The sequence below is a fragment of the Carcharodon carcharias genome, chromosome 9 (genome assembly GCF_017639515.1).
Source record: "Carcharodon carcharias isolate sCarCar2 chromosome 9, sCarCar2.pri, whole genome shotgun sequence".
Classification (NCBI taxonomy): domain Eukaryota; kingdom Metazoa; phylum Chordata; class Chondrichthyes; order Lamniformes; family Lamnidae; genus Carcharodon; species Carcharodon carcharias.
In genome coordinates this window covers 79,846,735-79,869,041 of record NC_054475.1, presented here as the reverse complement: position 1 = coordinate 79,869,041, position 22,307 = coordinate 79,846,735, and the positions used below count along the sequence as shown (strand labels likewise).

Here is a 22,307-nt window from a genome sequence, read left to right as displayed (position 1 = left end):
AGAGAGAGGGAGAGAGTTCCAGAGAGAGAGAGAGGGAGAGAGTTCCAGATAGAGACAGGAAGAAAGTTCCAGAGAGAGGGAGAGAATTCCAGAGAGAGAGAGGGAGAGAGTGCCAGAGAGAGAGAGGGACAGTGTGCCCGAGAGCGAGAGAGGGAGAGAGTGAGTGCCAGAGAGGGAGTGCCCGAGAGAGAGAGGGAGACATTGCCAGAGAGAGCGAGAGGGAGCGAGTGCTAGAGGGAGTGAGGGAGAGAGTGCCAGAGAGAGAGGGCGGGAGAGAGTGCCAGAGAGAGAGAGAGGGAGAGAGTGCCAGGGAGAGAAAGAGAGAGGGGGAGAGAGTGAGTGCCAGTGAGAGAGAGAGAGAGGGAGGGAGATGGATAATGTGTGCCACAGAGAGAGAGTTTGTCAGAGAGAGAGAGAGACTGTGTCAAAGTGATAGTAGCACTGACTGCACTAACTGAGTATACTGTTAGGCTCATTGACATCCCCCAGCCAAGGCTGCAGGGAGCTGGGACTGAGGAATGCAGTCAGCAGGGGACTAGAGAATCCACAAGGAGAGAGCAGGGCACTTGAGAGGCGTTTCAAGGCCAAACCTGGGAATGGAAGTTCAGAGGGAAAGGTGACCAATTAGGGAATGGGTGATTTGTGGTGCAGAAGGGGTTTGGTTTTCAGAGGATTGGGACTCGCCTGAGTGGTTGAAATAGGATGAGCGTGGAGACCATTTCTCACAGAACAGGTAGCAGTCAGTAATTGAAGGAAGTGTTGGCATTACTGAGAGAGGAATAACCTCTAGATTGATTCCTGCGATGAGAGAGTTTTCTAATGAGGTGATATTGGGCCTATACTCACTGGAGTTGAAAAGAATGAGAAGCGATCTCATTGAAACTTCTGAAGGGGTTCGGCAGGGTTGAAACTGAGATGATGTCTTGCCTGTCTGGAGAATCTAGAACTAAGGATACAGTCTTAGGAGGAGATGGTGTCATAGTGGTGACATCACTGGACTAGTAATCTAGAGCTTCAGGTTAATGCTTTAGGGACATGGGTTCAAATCTGAACATGGTAGCTGATGAATTTAAATTCAATTAATTAATCAGAAATATAAAACTAGTCTTAGTAATAGTGACCCCATGAAACTATCATTAATTGTTGAAAAAGCCTATCTGGTTCATTGAGACCCCATTTAGGGAAGGAAGTCTGCTGTCCTTACCTGGTCTGGCCTATGTGTGATTCCAGACCCACAGCAATATGGTTGACTCTTAACTGTCCTCTGAAATGGCTGAGCAAACCACTCAGTTGAAGGGCAATTAGGGATGGGCAACAAATGCTGGCCTTGCCAGTAATGCCCACATCCCATGAAAGACTATATTGAGAAAAGGAAAAGTAGTCAGCTGCTTTTGACTGAAGAAATTATTTCACTGAAAAAGTGTTGTGAATCTTTGGCATTGCCCAGCTTACCATGAGTATATTCAACGCTGAGATTGATAGATATTTGGACACCAAACAAATTAGGAGATATGGAGAGGGAGTGAGGCAAAGTGGAGTTGATCATATTGAGTAGCAAAGCAGACTTGAGGGGCCGATTGGCCCATTCCTGCTCTTATTTTGTATGTTCTTATGTAAAGGGTCAGTGAAATCTGGGACTTCACTGTGGGTAAATAGTGAAAGGTTATTGTAACTGGGGAGGTAGAAGTGAGAAACCAAGGATTCTCACTGGAAGAAGTAAGAGGCAGGAGGAAGATTCACGAAGTGAGGGCTATTTCACTGTGTAATACTGCACCACTTTTGACCATTGAAGTAGAGACTAAAACTTCAAACTTTCAAAGGAATGGGATAAATATTTGTAAAGGAACAATATTTAAAGATCTTAGGGGGAGAATGGGGTTACAGGAGAGAGTAACAATGACAGGGGCCAAATGGCCTCCATCCTGGGCTGTTAATCCTATCAGCATATGAAAACTCCTTCAATAACTCCTGCCCAGGGAGTGGTTTGTAAAATGTTGGTGCTTTGCTGAGTTTAGGATGATCTGCCCCATGAGAACTACCCCAAAAACCCAGCTCACCACCCATTCTGATCGAGGTCAGTCTGTGCTGGCCTCGTGTGAACTTCAAGTACCTGGCAGCTCTGACTGAGACTCCTGGTTCAGAGATGACACCTTCATGCAGAATCAGAGTCCAAAGCAAAGTCCAAGAAGTTAGGGAGAGAGGCAGAGCATCAACTGAGCGGCCTACCACACCTTGTGGACTGCAGGGGGATTCTGGTTATGGTTTCAGGGTGAATATCGATGAGTTATAGGGTTATTACTAGTTACATTTAGGTTAAGATACAATAAAGAAACTATTACACTAAGTATTACACTACTTAGCCACCAAATTATGGGAGGGTGCTAGAGGAACAGATTTGCAGGGAAATTACTGAAGTGGCAGAAGTATAGCATAGTGATCAATATTCCCTCTAATTCTCCTTTGCTATGTTGGTTGTACTCAAATCCGTTTAAGATTGCCAAGAGGCCACACATGCCGACATCTTAAAGGGACCACAGCTTGCGCACAGCCTCGAAGGCACCTACTTCATTGTTCTGCAGAGAAAACTCATGCAACCCAGAGGAAACATGGTAGTGACAAAAGGTTACTTTAACTACCCCAAAATTGTATGTAGACAGTGATTATGTTAAGGAAAGAGAGAGGGAGGAATTGTGTTCGGGAGAATTTTCTAGATCAGTATGTTTTCTGTTCAATGAGCAGAGACACATTGCTGGATCAAGTCCTGGGAAATGAATGGGTTAATTGAAAAATGGCAGAGGGAGCACCTTGGGAATAATTATGTAAAGATTAGATAAGTTTTAGAGAAAATACAAGAAGCAATCTAGAATAAACATACTTAGCTGGGAGAGGGTTAATTTCAATGAATTGAGGAGGGATCTGGACAGGGTAAATTGGAGTCAAAGACTGGCAGGCTGAAATGTAATGGAGCTATGGGTGACCTTTTAAAGGGAGATGGTTTGGTTAAGTGCAGGTATGTTGCCACAAGGAAGAAAGACAGAGCAACCAAATCCAGAGGTCCATAGATGAAGAAGGAATTAGAGAGTAAAATTAAGCAGAAAAAGTGGGAGCATGACAAATGCCTGGCTGATAATATAAAGGAGAATCTGACTGAGTATTAAGTCCAGAGAAGTGAAAAAATAAGGGGGGCTATGAGAATAAATAGTAGCTAACATAAAAGGGAATCCATAGGTCTTTGTTGAGCATATTAACAAGAGGAGTGGGGCCAATTAGGGCCAAAATGGAGGCAGCAGGAACAGCAGAGGTACAAAATATGAATTGGTGTATACTAAGGACGAGGTCTTAGCCAGAGCTATGGTAACTGGAGTTTGTCCAGACATTAGATGAGATAAAAATAGGCAAAGGCAAAGGCTGACAGTGTTTGAATTGAACATGTCACCAGGAGCTGATAGGATGCATCAAAGGATGCTGAGGAAAGTAAAAGAGATATGGCAGAGATGCTTGGTCACCATCTTCCACAATGTCCCTGAGGTACAGGGATGATGCCAGAAGACTGGAGCATTGCAAGTGTTATTCCCCTGTTCAAAAACTGGGAGAAAGGTAAGCCAGGTAATTGCAGGCCAGTCAGTTTAAAATGGGCGGAAGGAAAAGCATTTGAATCAATGATCTCTGAAAAAGTTAACAGGCACCTGGACAAGAAAATACCAAGAAAGGAGCGTCAGCACAGATTTGTTAAAAGCAAATGATGTTTGACAAACATTGAGTTCAGATTTTTGTTGAGGAAGGGTGGATGAGAGGTGGGGGTGTGCGGTGGCAGGGGTTAATAATGCAGATAGGGTGCTATAAATAGAGGCAGAGTTTTTAAAAAAGTTATGCTATATGTGTATAAAAACAGTGGTTTGACCCCAGCTGGAATACTGTGCCCAATACTGGACAGCACACTTGAAGATTGTGAAGGCTTTGGAGAGGATATTGAAAAGGTTTACCAGATTGGTTCCATCAAATGTACGGTTACAGTTACGTGGATAAACTGGAGAAGCTGTGATTGTTTAACTTTGAACAGAGAAAGCAAAGAGGATTTTTGGGGGAAGGTTAGTGACCGGCAGGGCATCCAGCTGTGAAGTCACACACCAAATCCATAAAAGGATGGTTGTCATGAGGATGATCACCCTGTGACCCCATGTATCATGGGAAAAGCTGAAAGAATTAACAAACTGAATTTGAATTCCACCAGATACCCTGGTGGGATTTGAGCCAACATCCCCAGAGTGAACTGGATTTTTAGTCCAGTGACATTATCACTACAGTGTGTGGCCTACACTAGATGTACTGTAGAGGTTTAAAAAGGCAGAGGTCACCAGTGATTTCTCAGGAATAATTAGGGATGGGCAATAAATGCTGACCTGGTCAAAGATGCCAACATCCCACAAAAGAATAAAAAAGAACCACCAGCCAAAATCCTCAACCAGACTTGACAGGGCTTGTAGCAGTCATGCGATTGGGTATCACATGGTCTGAGATCATATGGTCATAGTGTTGTGCAATCAAACCTCCAGCAATGCCATTGGCATTGCCAGACAATATGGTTGATGCTTAATGCTGAGCAAGTCACTCAGCTGCTGTTTTGCTTGGAATTATCTTAAGCTAAAAATAATCCAGAAAATACAATTTGCTGCATTCCTATCTTTTCCTTATTTTTAGAGCTCGCTCTTCTCCTTGTCTCACTTTCTTCTACTGCCAGCTATTCCTGTATTTGCTGCAACGTTTCCCAGCTGCTGTCTGATTCGGGCATTTTCCCATCCCCTCAGCCTTTTCCCTTGGGAATGTTCTCGCAAAAAATCAGGAAAATTGTTTTCTTTTTAGTGAACTGCAAGACATGCCAGACAAACCAGAAGAGGGTCAGAAAAATGACATGTCAGAAGTCAAGAATTTCAAAAGGAGCAGCCTAAAGAAAACAAACACAGAGGAGAAAAACACACTTCCAACAAAAGAGAGTACGTACAATTCAAGCTTCCTCACTGCACTTTACTGTTTCCCACAGGACCCTATCCTCCCATTATATATGTCTAATGTAGATGCTGTGTATATGGAGACGCACATGCTGTGTGTAGATGGAGGATAGGACAGTCCTGCCTTTAGTTACTGCGTTAAAATTTATTGTTGAGAATAGCATAATTTACTTTTAGTTGCAGGTTAATTGATCTTGTTGGGTGTAGAGGGACTTTCACCTCAGTTTTGCTGTGGTATTTGCTCTTCTTTAAGTCAGTTCTTATCCTTTTAAAGTTTCCATGATGAGTTGGAGCCTGTCACCATTGTTTCTGATTGGTTCAGTTTGCATGGGACAGGCAATTCCTTTTTTGAATTCAACTAGCCAGTTTCAAACACACAAATCCTAAACTCTGATATTGGGCTAACAGCAATTCGGAAAAGCTTGAAAGGCAAATTCTAAAAGTGCAGTTAGTTGAATAACAGCTTGTTAGAGGCATAAAGTAAGGGGGTTATGCTAAAATTTAATGAAACACTGATTAGGTATCATTTGGAGAATTGTATTCAATTCCATGCATTATATTTTAAGAAGGATGTTAAGGTCTTTGAGAGGGTGCGGAGGAGATTTACGAGAATGGTCATCATGATGCAGGACTTCAGTTACGGAGAGAGATTGAAGAAGCTGGGGTTGTTGTTCTTAGAGCTGACAGATTGATGAAAGATTTAATAGAGGTGCTCAAAATCATTGAGGGTTTTGGTAGAGTAAATAGGGGGAAATTTTGGTGGGCAGGAGGGTCAGTAACCAGAGGACACAGCTTTACAGTAATTGGTAAAAGACCCAGAGGTGAGATGAGGAGCATCTCTGGAATGCACTGTATTATGGGCTGGTAGAAACAGATTCATACAAACGTACAAACTGGGAGCAGAAATAGGCCACTCGGCCCATTGAGCCTGCTCCACCATTCAATGACATCATGGCTGATCTGATTGTAACCTCAACTCCACATTCCCATCTACCCCCAATAACCTTTCACCCCCTTGCTTTTCAAGAATCTATTTAGCTCTGCCTTAAAAATATTCAAAGACTCTGCTTCCACCACCTTTTCAGGAAGAGAGTTCCAAAGACTCACGACCCTCTGAGAGAAGAAAAATCACCTAATTTCTGTCTTAAATGGGTGACCCTTTATTTTTAAACAGTGACACCTAGTTCTAGATCCTCCCACAAGAGGAAACATCCCCTCCACATCCACCCTGTCAAGACACCCCAGAATCTTAAACATTTCGACCAAGTTGCTGCTTACTCTTCTAAACTCCAGTGGATATAAGCCTGGCCTGTCCAACCTTTCCTCATAAGACAACCTATCCATTCCTAGTATTAGTCTAGTAAACCTTCTCTGAACTGCTTCCAATGTATTTACATCCTTCCTTAAATAAGGAGACCAATAGAATACACAGTACCCCAGATATGGTCTCACCAAAGCCCTGTAAAACTGAAGCATAACCTCTGTACTTTTGTATTCAATTCCCCTCACAAGAAATGACAACATTCTATTAGCTTTCCTAATTACTTGTTGTACCTGCATATGGACCTTTTTCGATTCATGCACTAGGACACCCAGATCCCTCTGCACCTCAGAGCTCTGCAATCTTCCACCGTTTAGATAGTATACTTTTTTATTCTTCCTGCCAGAATGGACAATTTCATTTTTTCCCACATAGTACTTCATTTACCAGATCTTTGCCCACTCACTTATCTCTGTCCTTTACAGCCTTCTTCTGTCCTCTTCAGAACTTACTTTCCTACCTGTCTTCATGTTATCAGCAAATTTGGCAACCAAACCTTTGGTCACATCATCCAAGTTATTTATATAGATTATAAAAAGCTTAAGCCCCAGCACTGATCTCTGTGGCACACCACTCCACAAAATTACCCATATAAGCCTATCATCTGTTTCCGGTTAGTCTGCCAATCTTCTATCCATGCCAATATGGTATCCTCCTAAACCATGAGCTTTTATTTTCCACAATAACCTTTGATGTGACACTTTATCAAATGCGTTCTGGGAATCTAAGTACAGTGCATCCACTAGTTCCCTTTTATCCACAGCACATGTGACTCCTTCAAATAACCCAAAAAAATTGGTTAAATATGATTTTCCTTTCACAAAACCATGTTGACTTTGCCTGATTACCTTAAATTTTTCCAGGTGCCCTGCCATAACATCTTTAGGAATAGTGTCTAACAATTTCCCTATTAGACATTAAGCTAACTGGCCTGTAGTTGGCTGCTTTCTGTCTCCCTCCATTTTTCAATAAAGGCTTTGAATTCACTATTTTTCAATCTAATGAAACCTTTCCCGAATCTAATTTTAGAAAATTCAAACTAATGCACTATCTCACTAGCCACTTCTTTAAAGACCCTAGGATGAAATCCATCAGAACCCGTGGACTTGTCAGCCTGCAGCTCCAACAATTTGCTCAGTACCACTTCTCTGGTGATTATAATTTTCTTGAGCTCCTCCCTCGTTTCCATTTCCTGATTTATAGCTATTTCTGGAATGTTACTTGTGAAAACCGATACAAATTACCTGTTCAATTCATCTGCCATCGCCTTATTTTCCTTTACTAATTCCCAGATTTACTTTCTCTCGGACCAAAGCACGTTTTGTTAACTGTTTCCTTTTTAAAATATCTATAGAAACTCTTACTACCTGTCTTTATATTTCTAGCTAGCTTTCTCTCGTACTTTAATTTTTTCTTTCTTATTCATATTTTAGTCATCCTTTGCTATTTTCTGTATTCTTCCCAGTCTTCTGACCTGCCACCCATCCTTGTGCAATTATATGCTTTTTTAAAAAAGTTTGATACTCTCTCTAACTTTTTTTAGTTAACCACGAATGGTGGGTCCTCCTTCTTGGATTTTTTTTTCTGGTTGGAATATATCTGTTCTGTGTATTCTGAAATACTCCTTAAATGTCTGCCACTGCACCTCTATTGACCTATCCCTTAACCTAATTTGCCAGTTCACTTTAGTAGGCTCTGCTTCCATGCCCTCATAATTGTTCTTATTTAAGTTTAAAATACTAGGCTTAGGCACACTCTTCTCTACTTCAAACTGAATGTAAAATTCAATCATATTATGATCACTGCTACCGAGGGCACCTTCACTATGAGGTCATTAATTAATCCTATCTTGTTGCACAATACCAGGTCTAGTATAGCCTGCTTTCTGGTTGGTGCCAGAACATGCTGTTCTAAGAAGCTATCACAAAAAATATTCTGTGAACCCCTCATCTAGCCTACATTTGCCCATCTGATCTTTCCACACTATATCTAGATTAAAATCACCATGATTATCACTGTACAAAAACAGAATTACCTGGAAAAACTCAGCAGGTCTGGCAGCATCGGCGGAGAAGAAAAGAGTTGACGTTTCGAGTCCTCATGACCCTTCGACAGAACTTGAGTTCGAGTCCAGGAAAGAGCTGAAATATAAGCTGGTTTAAGGTGTGTGTGTGGGGGGCGGAGAGATAGAGAGACAGAGAGGTGGAGGGGGTTGGTGTGGTTGTAGGGACAAACAAGCAGTGATAGAAGCAGATCATCAAAAGATGTCAACGACAATAGTACAATAGAACACATAGGTGTTAAAGTTAAAGTTGGTGATATTATCTAAACGAATGTGCTAATTAAGAATGGATGGTAGGGCACTCAAGGTATAGCTCTAGTGGGTTTTTTTTTAATAATGGAATTGGGGGGAAAAGGAAAATCTTTATAATTTATTGGAAAAAAAAAAGAGAAGGGGGAAACAGAAAGGGGGTGGGGATGGGGGAGGGAGCTCACGACCTAAAGTTGTTGAATTCAATATTCAGTCCGGAAGGCTTTAAAGTCCCTAGTCGGAAGATGAGGTGTTGTTCCTCCAGTTTGCGTTGGGCTTCACTGGAACAATGCAGCAAGCCAAGGACAGACATGTGGGCAAGAGAGCAGGGTGGAGTGTTAAAATGGCAAGCGACAGGGAGGTTTGGGTCATTCTTGCGGACAGACCGCAGGTGTTCTGCAAAGCGGTCGCCCAGCTTACGTTTGGTCTCTCCAATGTAGAGGAGACCACATTGGGAGCAACGAATGCAGTAGACTAAGTTGGGGGAAATGCAAGTGAAATGCTGCTTCACTTGAAAGGAGTGTTTGGGTCCTTGGACGGTGAGGAGAGAGGAAGTGAAGGGGCAGGTGTTGCATCTTTTGCGCGGGCATGGGGTTGTGCCATAGGAGGGGGTTGAGGAGTAGGGGGTGATGGAGGAGTGGACCAGGGTGTCCCGGAGGGAGCGATCCCTACGGAATGCCGATAAGGGGGGTGAAGGGAAGATGTGTTTGGTGGTGGCATCATGCTGGAGTTGGCGGAAATGGCGGAGGATGATCCTTTGAATGCGGAGGCTGGTGGGGTGATAAGTGAGGACAAGGGGGACCCTATCATGTTTCTGGGAGGGAGGAGAAGGAGTGAGGGCGGATGCGCGGGAGATGGGCCGGACACGGTTGAGGGCCCTGTCAACGACCGTGGGTGGAAAACCTCGGTTAAGGAAGAAGGAGGACATGTCAGAGGAACTGTTTTTGAATGTAGTATCATCGGAACAGATGCGACGGAGGCGAAGGAACTGAGAGAATGGGATGGAGTCCTTACAGGGAGTGGGGTGTGAGGAGCTGTAGTCGAGATAGCTGTGGGAGTCGGTGGGTTTGTAATGGATATTGGTGGACAGTCTATCACCAGAGATTGAGACAGAGAGGTCAAGGAAGGGAAGGGAAGTGTCAGAGATGGACCACGTGAAAATGATGGAGGGGTGGAGATTGGAAGCAAAATTAATAAATTTTTCCAAGTCCTGACGAGAGCATGAAGCGGCACCGAAATAATCATCGATGTACCGGAGAAAGAGTTGTGGAAGGGGGCTGGAGTAGGACTGCAACAAGGAATGTTCCACATACCCCATAAAGAGACAGGCATAGCTGGGGCCCATGCGGGTACCCATAGCCACACCTTTTATTTGGAGGAAGTGAGAGGAGTTGAAGGAGAAATTGTTCAGCGTGAGAAAAGTTCAGCCAGACGGAGGAGAGTAGTGGTGGATGGGGATTGTTCGGGCCTCTGTTCGAGGAAGAAGCTAAGGGCCCTCAGACCATCCTGGTGGGGGATGGAGGTGTAGAGGGATTGGACGTCCATGGTGAAGAGGAAGCGGTAGGGGCCAGGGAACTGGAAATTGTTGATGTGACGTAAGGTGTCAGAGGAATCACGGATGTAGGTGGGAAGGGACTGGACAAGGGGAGAGAGAAGGGAGTCAAGATAACGAGAAATGAATTCTGTGGGGCAGGAGCAAGCTGAGACGATCGGTCTACCGGGGCAGTTCTGTTTGTGGATTTTGGGTAGGAGATAGAAGCGGGCCGTCCGAGGTTGGGCGACTATCAGGTTGGAAGCTGTGGGAGGGAGATCCCCAGAGGAGATGAGGTCAGTGACAGTCCTGGAAACAGTGGCTTGATGTTCAGTGGTGGGGTCATGGTCCAGGGAGAGGTAGGAGGAAGTGTCTGCGAGTTGACGCTCAGCCTCCGCGAGGTAGAGGTCAGTGCGCCAGACAACAACAGCACCACCCTTGTCAGCGGGTTTGATGACAATGTCAGGGTTGGACCTGAGAGAATGGAGTGCAGTAAGTTCAGAGAGAGACAGGTTAGAATGGGTGAGAGGAGCAGAGAAATTGAGACGACTAATGTCGCGCCGACAGTTCTCAATGAAAAGATCGAGAGAAGGTAAGAATCCAGAGGGAGGGGTCCAGGTGGAGGGAGAATATTGGAGATGGGTAAAAGGATCCGTTGAACTGGGAGAGGACTCCTGCCCAAAGAAGTGAGCCCGGAGACGAAGACGGCGGAAGAAGAGTTCAGTATCATGCTGACCCCGAAATTCATTGAGGTGAGGGCGTAAGGGTATGAAACTAAGTCCTTTGCTGAGCACTGAACGTTCAGCATCGGAGAGGGGAAGGTCAGGGGGTATAGTGAATACACGGCTGGGGCTGGGATTGGAAGATGGGGTGGGGACGGAGGGACAGGCAGGGGTGGAGGGTCCTAGATGGGTGTTGGTGTCGATGAGTTGTTGGAGCTTGCGTTCCTTAGCACTTGAGAGAAAGAGAAAAAGTTTCTTGTTGAGGCGTCGGATGAGCCGAAGGATAAAATGAAACTGGGGGCACGCGCAGCTTTGAAAAAGGGTACGGCGGTGCTGCTGGAGGGAGAGGTCGAGTGTGTTCATATGGCGGCGCATGGCACTGAGAGTGGATTTCAGAATATGACGGGAACAGCAGTCCGAGAAACGTTGTTGACAGGGCCCTCAACTGTGTCCGGCCCATCTCCCGCGCATCCGCCCTCACTCCTTCTCCTCCCTCCCAGAAACATGATAGGATCCCCCTTGTCCTCACTTATCACCCCACCAGCCTCCGCATTCAAAGGATCATCCTCCGCCATTTCCGCCAACTCCAGCATGATGCCACCACCAAACACATCTTCCCTTCACCCCCCTTATCGGCATTCCGTAGGGATCGCTCCCTCCGGGACACCCTGGTCCACTCCTCCATCACCCCCTACTCCTCAACCCCCTCCTATGGCACAACCCCATGCCCACGCAAAAGATGCAACACCTGCCCCTTCACTTCCTCTCTCCTCACCGTCCAAGGACCCAAACACTCCTTTCAAGTGAAGCAGCATTTCACTTGCATTTCCCCCAACTTAGTCTACTGCATTCGTTGCTCCCAATGTGGTCTCCTCTACATTGGAGAGACCAAACGTAAGCTGGGCGACCGCTTTGCAGAACACCTGCGGTCTGTTCGCAAGAATGACCCAAACCTCCCTGTCGCTTGCCATTTTAACACTCCACCCTGCTCTCTTGCCCACATGTCTGTCCTTGGCTTGCTGCATTGTTCCAGTGAAGCCCAACGCAAACTGGAGGAACAACACCTCAACTTCCGACTAGGGACTTTACAGCCTTCCGGACTGAATATTGAATTCAACAACTTTAGGTCGTGAGCTCCCTCCCCCATCCCCACCCCCTTTCTGTTTCCCCCTTCTCTCTTTTTTTTTTCCAATAAATTATAAAGATTTTCCTTTTCCCACCTATTTCCATTATTAAAAAAAAACCCACTAGAGCTATACCTTGAGTGCCCTACCATCCATTCTTAATTAGCACATTCGTTTAGATAATATCACCAACTTTAACTTTAACACCTATGTGTTCTATTGTACTATTGTCGTTGACATCTTTTGATGATCTGCTTCTATCACTGCTTGTTTGTCCCTACAACCACACCAACCCCCTCCACCTCTCTGTCTCTCTATCTCTCCGCCCCCCACACACACACCTTAAACCAGCTTATATTTCAGCTCTTTCCTGGACTCGAACTCAAGTTCTGTCGAAGGGTCATGAGGACTCGAAACGTCAACTCTTTTCTTCTCCGCCGATGCTGCCAGACCTGCTGAGTTTTTCCAGGTAATTCTGTTTTTGTTTTGGATTTCCAGCATCCGCAGTTTTTTTGTTTTTATGATTATCACTGTACCTTACTGACAAGCTCCCATTATTTCTTCCTTTATAACCCGTCCCACTAGTGAGTACTGTTGGAGGCCTGTACACCACTCCCACAAGTGACTTCTTGCTCTGATCATTTCTCATTTCTACCCGAACTGCATCTATATCCTGGTTTCCTAAACTTAGGTCAACCCTCTTAACACTGTTATTAATTAACAGAGCCACCCCTCCACCTTGGCTTAGCTTCCAGTCCTTCCTAAATTTCACGTACCCTTCAATATTCAGGACCCAACCTATGTCATCCTGCACCCATGGACAGAAATTTTTGGTCCGATCAGATGTGAAATCGCGCAAGATGACGTTGGGCGAGTGTCCTGACATCGGTGTGTGCACGAAAAAGTCAGAAGTGCGCACACCAACAATTAAGATGTTAATTAGTGCAATTAAAGTTGTAACTGTCTCTGATTTTTCATGGCCCATCCAACCTTACAGTTGGCGGACAGGCGAATCAGCCAAGAGGACTTTGCATTTTTCATGAAACCTCATCCAAGGGTGGAATGAGGTTTCCGTTATTAAATGAAAAAAAAAGGTGTATGGACAGAATGTTTATCATGTGTATGTTCAGGTGGCTGATTGTGATGCTTGGACATTTTTTTCTGGATTTTACAAACTTTATTTATTGGTTTTAAAATCATCAGCGCCCTGACGCAGCTCTCCGCCTTCAAGGAGCTTTCATTCAGCGCTCGCCCACGCCCGCGCTTGCATCAGCGCCTGCCCTCCTCCCGCCCCCACCCCGGCAGTGCTGAGCATTTCAGTGCATGCTTCATGCTGATTGGCCAGCCAGCATGAAATTGTGGCCGACGGCCGATCACAGTCGGCGGTCCGTTCCCCGGCCGCTCCCGGGCCTGCCACTCACACTCGCATTCCAACCTCAGAATTCTGCCCCTTGTCTCTCTAATGGCTGTCGGATTGTCCTTATTTATTTCTATTTGCATCATCAATTCATTTGTTTTGTTTCAAATGCTACGTGCATTCAGATACCGATCTTTTAGTTTTGTCCTTTCATTATTTTTGTAACCTGTAGCCTTATCTGCTGATTTATTCTTAAATTTGTACTCTCTCTCCCTTCCTGTCATAGTCTGTTTATTGTTTTCCATAGAAATACCTTTCTCTCTTTTTTCATCTCTACTCTTTGATTTACCACATCTTCCTAAATTTGATCTCTTGCCCCCGTTATTTAGTTTAAAATCCTCTCTATTTCCCTAGTGATGTAGCTTGCTAGAACAGTGGTCGCAGTACAGTTTCAGGTGTAGACCGTCCCAGTGATACAGCCCCCACTTTCCCCAGCACTCATGCCAGTGCCCCATGAACTGGAACCCATTTCTCCCACACCAGTCTTTCAGCCACGCATTCATCTCCCTAATCTTATTTATCCTATGCAATTTGCATGTGGCTCGGGTAATAATCCAGAGATTATTACCTTTAAGGTTCTGTTTTTTAATTTAGTACCTAGCTCCTCATTCAGCCTGTTATTCAATAATAACTTTCAAGAGAAAATTGGAAATATACTTGACAAGGAAACATTTTCAGAGCTGTGAGAAAGAATGGGCCTCACCAGTAAGACTTGAATAAGTTAAGTGGAGGAGCTTACTATGCCCTGGATGGTTTCCAACGCAGAATATTTTTTTAAAAAGGTAAGAAAATTGCAGATACACTTGTCATCATTTCCTAAAGTTCCTTAAATTTAGGAATTCTGCCTTGTTTTGGAATACTCCAAAAGGAGTGAGAAAGCAAATAACTTTCAGTTGAACATTAATTAAAGGCCAGGGAGGAGTAAGAGAAAGCAAAACTGGGATCTATCATCAGAGACAGAGTAGGATTTCCCAATCCACAACTGGCCATTGGCAGGACCAGAAAATCCCACCCAGAGTGTCTGAGCACTTAGATGGCTATTAATTGCTTAAAGAGAGTTAACATGGAAATATTAAGGGTAAGCCATATGTGATTATTCTATTGACCATTTTGAAAATGTCACTAACATGCTGGATAGCACAGTATCTGTGGATATTACCTCTATGGACTCCCAGAACAAATATTCTCAGATTCTGCACCAGAAATTATTGATAAGTGAGATTGCATGGAATAGGCGACCAACTTGTGACGTAGATCAGAAATTAGTTGAGATAGTGAGAATATGTTCGGATTGAGGGACTGTGACAAGTAATGCTGCCCAGGATCTGTACTGGGGCATTGACTTTCCACCAGAGAAATAACCTGAAAAAATAGACAGTTGATATCCAAGTTAGCGGGTACCCCGGGGTGTGGGGGCAGAGTACATTGCATGGAAAGGAAGAAGGCACAGACACAGCCTGAATGAGTGGGTCAAACTGTGGCAGATGTAATTCAGTGTGCTGGAGTGTGAAGTCACATACTAAGGGCAGAATTATCCGCTCCTGCCTACAGTGGGGTTTTTGGTGGGCGGGAGCGGAGTATACGGCGCAAGGGGAAAAATTGATTTCCTGACGGTGGGAAATGAGAATTTGCTGCCAGGGCTGTAATCATGTGTCACCCTATCCCACTAAAGGCCATCAGGAAGCCATTCAGCATGTCATTGGCGGGATTCAAATTAACACCCGATCAAAATATTTCCCCGTACCCACCCCCATCCAATGGTCAGTCCAGCCAGCGTAAGGTGCCCATGTCAGGACTTACCAAGATGACCAGTTGGAGCATGGATGGCTGGAGCAGGTGGTTGGCAGGAGCATGTGCAAGGTGCATGGTGACTGGGGTTGTGGAGGGGGTGGTGTTGGCGGTGGACATGGTGTAAGCATGCAGCCTTGTTGTGGGGGGCTGTTGGGGGAAGGGACTGGGGAGCGGTTCAAGGGCTATGGGAGAGCAATGGAGGGGGAAGGAGGGCAGCAAGGAACTGAGGGGATCGGGGAAGGGTTCAGATGGAGAGTGTATCAATTGTGGAATCCTGGAGGACAAACTGAGGGTACTGGTGGTAAGAGGGATCGGTTACAGTTAAAGGGGCAAGTGGGATCCGGTAGGGCGGGAGGGTGAGGGTCCATCGGTGGCGGGTGATGGGCCGGTTAGGAAAGCTGGACGGGACTTGGAAATGGACGTGGACCCTAGAGATGGGCAGGATAAGGGTGGGCATGGGGTCCATGTCAGGGGTGGGCTCATCAGGGAGAGAGGGCAGATGTACAGTGACAGTGATGGGCTGAAAGGTTATGGGGGAGGGGAATGGTTGGGAGGGTACACCGGGGCGGGGGTGGGGTCAATGGTGATGGGGAGGGCTGGGTGTGGGTTATAGGTGGAAGTTTGAAGGTGTTGAAACATGTTTGAAATGGCCATACCCTCTTCCTGCTGGCACCTATAGTGGAAGAAGGAGAGAATGAGTGACTGGATAGCTGCCTCCTACGTTGCACTGAGCATCATCATTAGGTTTCCAAGTGCAGAGATTAAGCTTCCTCACTGGATGGCTGGGGGAGGCTGGCCTTGCCGTTGGAACAGGAACAGTCACAGTCCTTCTTGCCAGCTTGGCAGCCTGCTCTTCATTCTGTGTGAGGGCACGGAGAATGGGCATGCCCCTTTCCATCTTCTTTTTCTCACGCCTGTTGTGCGCTAACTTGTCCTGCTTGAGGAAAAAAGATGGTTTGTGAGCATTTCTGATGCAGGTGACGTTTTCATGCTGCCAGACCCCAGCAGCAACCCACCGACTATGCCATGTGAAAGAAGGACTGCTGCTAGTCCCCAAGGTACTCCAGAGTGTAAACTCCAGTAGCTAGAAGGACAAGGACAACATGGTGTGACTGGGTCAGCGACTCACAGTCGTCTACCTACCTGCAGACTACATGCACTGCAGTGAGGCTGCACCCCAGCCCCTTGCTTTTATGCATAGACAGGACAGATGGTGCCTTGCTATTGAGACCCATGTCCCAGTCCCCATCAGAGAGGTGAGTATGAGGACCAGAGGGTTCACTTACCCTGGTGGTGCAGATAAGGTCATTCATCCTTTTCCTGCACTGTAGGGAGGTCCTCCTAAGTGTGGAGTTGGCACTTATCACTCCTCCCATGCAGAGGTGGAGGGACACATCCTCCTCCCATCCTTCGGATAAGGGAATTCTCTCCTGTCCTCCACTGGATTCAAAAGTGTGCCCAGCGAGTCACCGCTGAATCCTGGGGCTGGTGCTGGTTGGCTCCTGCCAGCCACATCCTGCTCCAAATCTAACAGCAATGAATGAATAGCTGTCCGGGCACCTTTTCAATATGGTGCCCGGATACTATGGGCCTGTCCTGCTGCTTGGTTCGCCAGGCTGCATAATTAATCAGCCTAGCACTGTGTGATTTGGCAGGTTTTCCCCCTCTAACTTCCCACCCCTGCCATGGGACTTAGGCCCAGAGAGGAAAATACCAGCTTATGGGGCTGGGAAAGAGAAATTAGAATTTTTCTTAATGTTGAGAGGCCAGCACAGTGTAGGCTGGAAGAGATTCCAGTGTGCATTCAAACTAACAGGCAGGTGCAAAACCAGTCAAAAAGGCTCATAGAATGTTGGTCTTTATCTCAAAGGATTGGAGTTCACAAGGGAAAAAAAATTCTGATTAGACTCCATCTGGAGAAATCATGTTCAGTTCTGGTATCATATCTCAGGAATGATATATTAGTGGGCACAACACACGTTTACCAGAATGATATAATGGCCTAAAAAGTTACATTCTGAGAAGAGGTTGAATAATCTTGCCTTATACTCCCTTGTATTTGGAAAGTGGAAAAGTGGTCTGATCATAGTATTGAAGATGTTAAAAGGATTTTGACAGAGGTAGATGCAGATAAATCATTTGCTCTTGAGAAGGAGCCAAGAACAAATTAGAGTTCACCCGTTCAGGAGTGAAAACAGGAAGTGCTTTTTCACACAATGGATTATGGGAATCTAGCACACTCCCTCAAAAGGCAGTGCATGCTAGGATGTACTGCCGATTGCTTTTTTAAATCTAAGATTAATAAATTTTTGTTAGGATACCAGAGGTATGAAACAAAGAGAGGTAAATGGAGTGAATATACAGGTCAGACCATGATCTGATTGACTGAGAAGCTTTCAAGTTGGAATGGCTTCCCCCGTTCCTATATTCTTGGGTTGACTCTGGGATTTTCCAGTGCCACCAGTGGCGGGCATCATTGCGGGCAGAATTGTTGACTTTTGGCGGCTCTCTAAATTTTCCTGTCCCACCCGTAACGATGCCCGTCACTGGTGGCACCAGAAAATCCCATCCACTGTATTAAAACATTTCAAATGTAACTCTTCAAACTCACAAAATACGAGGTAAACCAATCCTTTGTGTACGTGGATGTACACATTGTTGCTCTTTTCATTCAGGGTTTCCATTTCAAATGGTCTTCTGGTTACTGTGCTGAGATTTTAAGAATGCTCAAGAGATTTGCCAGATGCCCTGCTAACTGCCATCCATCAAAGCACAGAAGAAAGTGACTGAGATTTCCTGGGTTACAGATCCTAGCCACACAAATTTAGAAGGAACTGTGCATAAAATTAAAACTGATTTTTTTTTTTGAATGAGCCTCGTATATACTTAAGAACAAACTATGCAGGCTTCCATCAGAATTGGTTTAGTCTGGGGTTTTGAATTTTACTTGATTCCCTTGAACACTTTCTTAAAAGCAAACTGCTGTGGATGCTGGGAATCTGAAATAAAAGCAAAAAACGCTGCAAAAACTCAGCAGGTCAGGAGCATCTGTGGAGATAGAAACAGCTAACGTTTTGAGTTCAATATGACTCTTCTTCAGAGCTGTTCCGAAGTTCCCAGTTCCAAATGAGAGTCAAATTGGACTCAAAATTTCTTTAACTCTGTTTCTCTCTCCACAGATATTGTCAGACCTGCTGAGCTTTTCCAGCATTTTCTGCTTTTATTCACCCCTGAACATCATGTCTTTTTTAAAAGATGTGTTATAACTAAGACTGGACAAACATTCTATTGTTATCCCTTTGGTACTAGACTAGGACTTAGCACCTTTATGATGTTAAACTTTAAGGTGTTTGAGCAGCATGTTGCTAATGGCCATTTCTGTTGCCTTTGCAGCAATCGAACAGGAAAAGAGGAATGCGGCAGGGGCAGCCTCCTGAGATTGGCAGCAGACAAGGCTTCATTGCGCCTGTACATTCCACAATGCCGACCATTTTTTTATATGTATGCCTGGCACATCAATAATCACAACACTGCGCCTTGAGGGGAGAGGCACTGGCCCACTGACCCCTCAAAATTCAAGGCACTCTCTGCTTGTATTTGGTGATTTTATTTTCTCTGTTTGCTTTTGACACAGCTTTGGGCGGAATAATGGGGAGGAAGGTGGAGATTAGGGGTCTAGTGGTATGGGGGTGAGGGTGGGAGATGCTGAATAATTGAGCTATGGACTATGGCTGGATTTATACTATGTAATGGTGATGCATTGGCAATTGTTTTTGTCTTCCTATTAAAAAAACTCACTGAAAAAGTTTAATATAAAAATGAAATAAAAGATACATTTGAAATAAGCTGGCCCTGGATCTTGCTACTAGTTTGCAACACATTGCCACCATATAGTTAAGTAACAATTCCATTCAATTCTGCTCAGTGTGTGAGTGCAGCACCCAGTACACGACTGAGAGAGTGCAGCACTGTCAGAGATGCCGTTTTCTCAAATGAAACCTTAAATAGAGGCCGTGCCTCCACTGATAGAAACAATCACATGGCCCTTTCAGAAGAAGAGCAAGGGTTTTCTCTGCAGTGTCCTGTTCAATATTCATCCCTCAAGCAACATCACCAAAACTTTCTGATGAGATTGAGTTTTGTTGAAAGATTGATATTTCCAGCTTGTTAGGTTTTTATATCACTAACATTATCTAGTCATTTGTCTCACTATATGTTTGTGGGAGCTTGCTGTGCATAGATTGGCTGCCTTACTTCCAGTAAACACAATTCAAAAGTACTTTATTGGCTGTAAAGCACTTTGGAATGTCCAGAAGTCATGAAAGGCACCCTACAAATGCAACTTGCTTCTTCTATTGAGATACAAGGCTGAATTTTCCCAGCTTAGTTTTTTTTTCTGGTTGAGGCATCCAATTTTATATGCACACAATGCACACACCATTCTATATGCAAACAACGCTCACACCATTCTATATGCACACAACACACAATTCTACACACACAATTCTATAGACAGACACACCACATCCAATTAAGAAGGGGCCTCCTGGATTGCTGTCCAATTAGAGCGGGAGTGTTGAGGATGCAGGAGGGTGATTCAGTGCACATGATTGCACAGATGGCCAGCAGCCTTCACTGTGTTTGCAGGAGGAGGGATGGTACAAGAGAGAGCAACAAAATGGAGGCAAGAAATGGCAGCTATTTCTTCCCTGCCAGCACTGCCCCTGAAATTGGTCTCCAGCCTGTGCCAGTGGATGGTGACAGACTTACCGATTTGCTTTAAAAGGCGGATTTCTATTTTACTGTTCTGACACTCTGACCGCCCACTGTGCACTCACCTCCTGGTTGACCAGCTGAAGACACTGCTGGGGTTCCCTGCCCAGCTGGTAAAGTTCCATTACCCTCAGAAAATTCCTGTTAGTTGCTTCCCAAACAAACCTAATTGACTTTCTATCACTGTTGGGCAGCTTGCTGACCCACCTCTGGGAAAAGTGGTCAGCCTAAGAAATCTGTTGGCAAATCAGCCCAAATGTTTTTCAAATTTTGCTCACCAATCTTGGCAACAAACCTGTCTCCATGGGCCAGGTAAAATCCCCAAACAGGTCAAGATAATAATAGGTATTTACAGAATGGAAGGAGGCCATTCAGTCCACTGTGTCTGTGCCAGCCAACAAGTCACCATCCAGCCCAATCCCACTTTCCAGCTCTCGGTCCCGAGCCTTGCAGATTACAGCATTGCATGTATCCAGGTACTTTTTAAATGTTATTTGGTTTCATTCCTGGTCTGGACTGATTTAGGTATGAGAATAATTGGAGAATAATTCATATCAGTGTCCAGGGGAAACTGGGTCATGTTGTATTGAGAGTTGCATCAGTAGAATTTACCATTCTCATTCAACAAGTAATATAAATAAACCATTCTGGAAATTGCTTTGCACACATACTGCCTAAAATGATAGCTTGTGTGGCTCTGAATGCATTCCAGTAGGAGTATTAACAACAAAAGGTGAGTATTAACATCAGCAGATGGCAGTCAGAAGGACAAGGGCAGCAGACAAATGGGAACACCATCACCTGCAAGTTCCCCTCCAAGCCACTCGCCATCTTGACTTGGAAATATAGCGCAACGGGCAGGTGGGTAGGATACATTTGTATTAATCTCATCGACGGTTGGGATAAGAGGGCTCACTGGGGTTCCGAGTGTGCACAGTCAAGTATTTTATATTTGAAAGTTTTTGAAACTTGCCTGTGTGCTCTGCAATACTTCAAAATATGAGAAAACTCTGGCTGGTAAAAGTAGGGAAAGTTCCAAGATATTCTATAAGATTATCAATGGGAAGAGGATAACCAGGGGAAGAGTAGGGCCCATTAGGGACCAAGGGGGCAATCTATGACTGGAGCCAGAGGACATCGATAGAGTGTTGAACAAATATCTCACATCTGCCTTCACCCAAGAGAATGAGGATGAAGGTATCAAACTCGGGGGGAGTGACTGCGAGGTTCTTGAGCAAATTGACATAGGGAGTGACAAGGTATTGGAGGTGTTGGCAGGCTTAAAAGTGGACAAATCTCCAGGTCCAGATGATTTGTGTCCCAGACTGCCGAAGGAGGCAAGGGAGGAGATCACAGGGGCTCTGACCCAAATTTTTAATTCCTCTCTGGCCACGGGGGAGGTGCCAGAGGACTGGAGAACAGCTAATGTGGTTCTGCTATTTAGGAAAAGTTGTAGAGATAAGCCAGGGAACTACAGGCCAGAAAGTCTCATGTCACTATTGGAGAAAATGCTGAAGGAGAGAATCTATCTCTACTTGGAGAGGCAAGGTTTGATCAGGGATAGTCAGCATGGGCTTGTCAGAGGGAGGTCATGCCTAACAAATTTGATTGAATTTTTTGAGGAGGTGACCAGGTGTGTAGATGAGGATAGTGCAGTTGATGTAGTTTATATGGATTTCAGCAAAGCCTTTGACAAGGTCCCACATAGGAGGCTTATAAAGAAGGCAAACGCACATGGGATACAGGTTAATTTCATGAGATGGATACAAAATTGTCTTAGTTGTAGGAGACAAAGGGTGATGACAGAAGGCTGCTTTAGTGGCTAGAAGCCAATATCCAGTGGCATACCACAGGGATGTGTGCTGGGTCCCCTATTATTTGTCATTTATATAAACGACATAGATGACTATGTGGGGTGTAGAATGAGTAAGTTTGCGGATGACACAAAGATTGGCCGGGTGGTTAACAGTGAGGTTGAGTGTCTTGGGCTACAGGAAGATATAGATGGGATGGTCAAATGGGCAGATAAGTGGAAGATGGAATTTAACCCTGAAAAGTGTGAGGTGATACACTTTAGAAGGAGTAATTTGACAAGGAAGTATTCAATGAATGGCATGGCACTAGAAAGTTCTGAGGAACAAAGGGACCTTGGCGTGTGTGTCCATAGATCTCTGAAGGCGGAGAGGCATGTTAGTGGGGTGGTGAAAAAGGCATATGGGAAACTTGCCTTTGTCAATCGAGGCATAGATTACAAAAGTAGGGAGGTCATGTTGGAGTTGTATAGAACCTTGGTGAGGCCACAGCTGGAGTA

At 44.9% G+C, this 22,307-nt stretch overlaps 1 long non-coding RNA gene across 1 annotated transcript in view; it reads left to right on the top strand.

The window, feature by feature from the left end:
* LOC121281740 overlaps positions 1-19,068 on the top strand; it is a 180,350-nt gene extending 161,282 nt beyond the window's left edge. The window contains exon 2 of the long non-coding RNA XR_005943920.1: positions 18,617-19,068. This is a non-coding gene — a long non-coding RNA (uncharacterized LOC121281740). The remainder of the gene's footprint in view (positions 1-18,616) is intronic.
* The last annotated feature ends 3,239 nt before the right edge of the window (positions 19,069-22,307 follow it).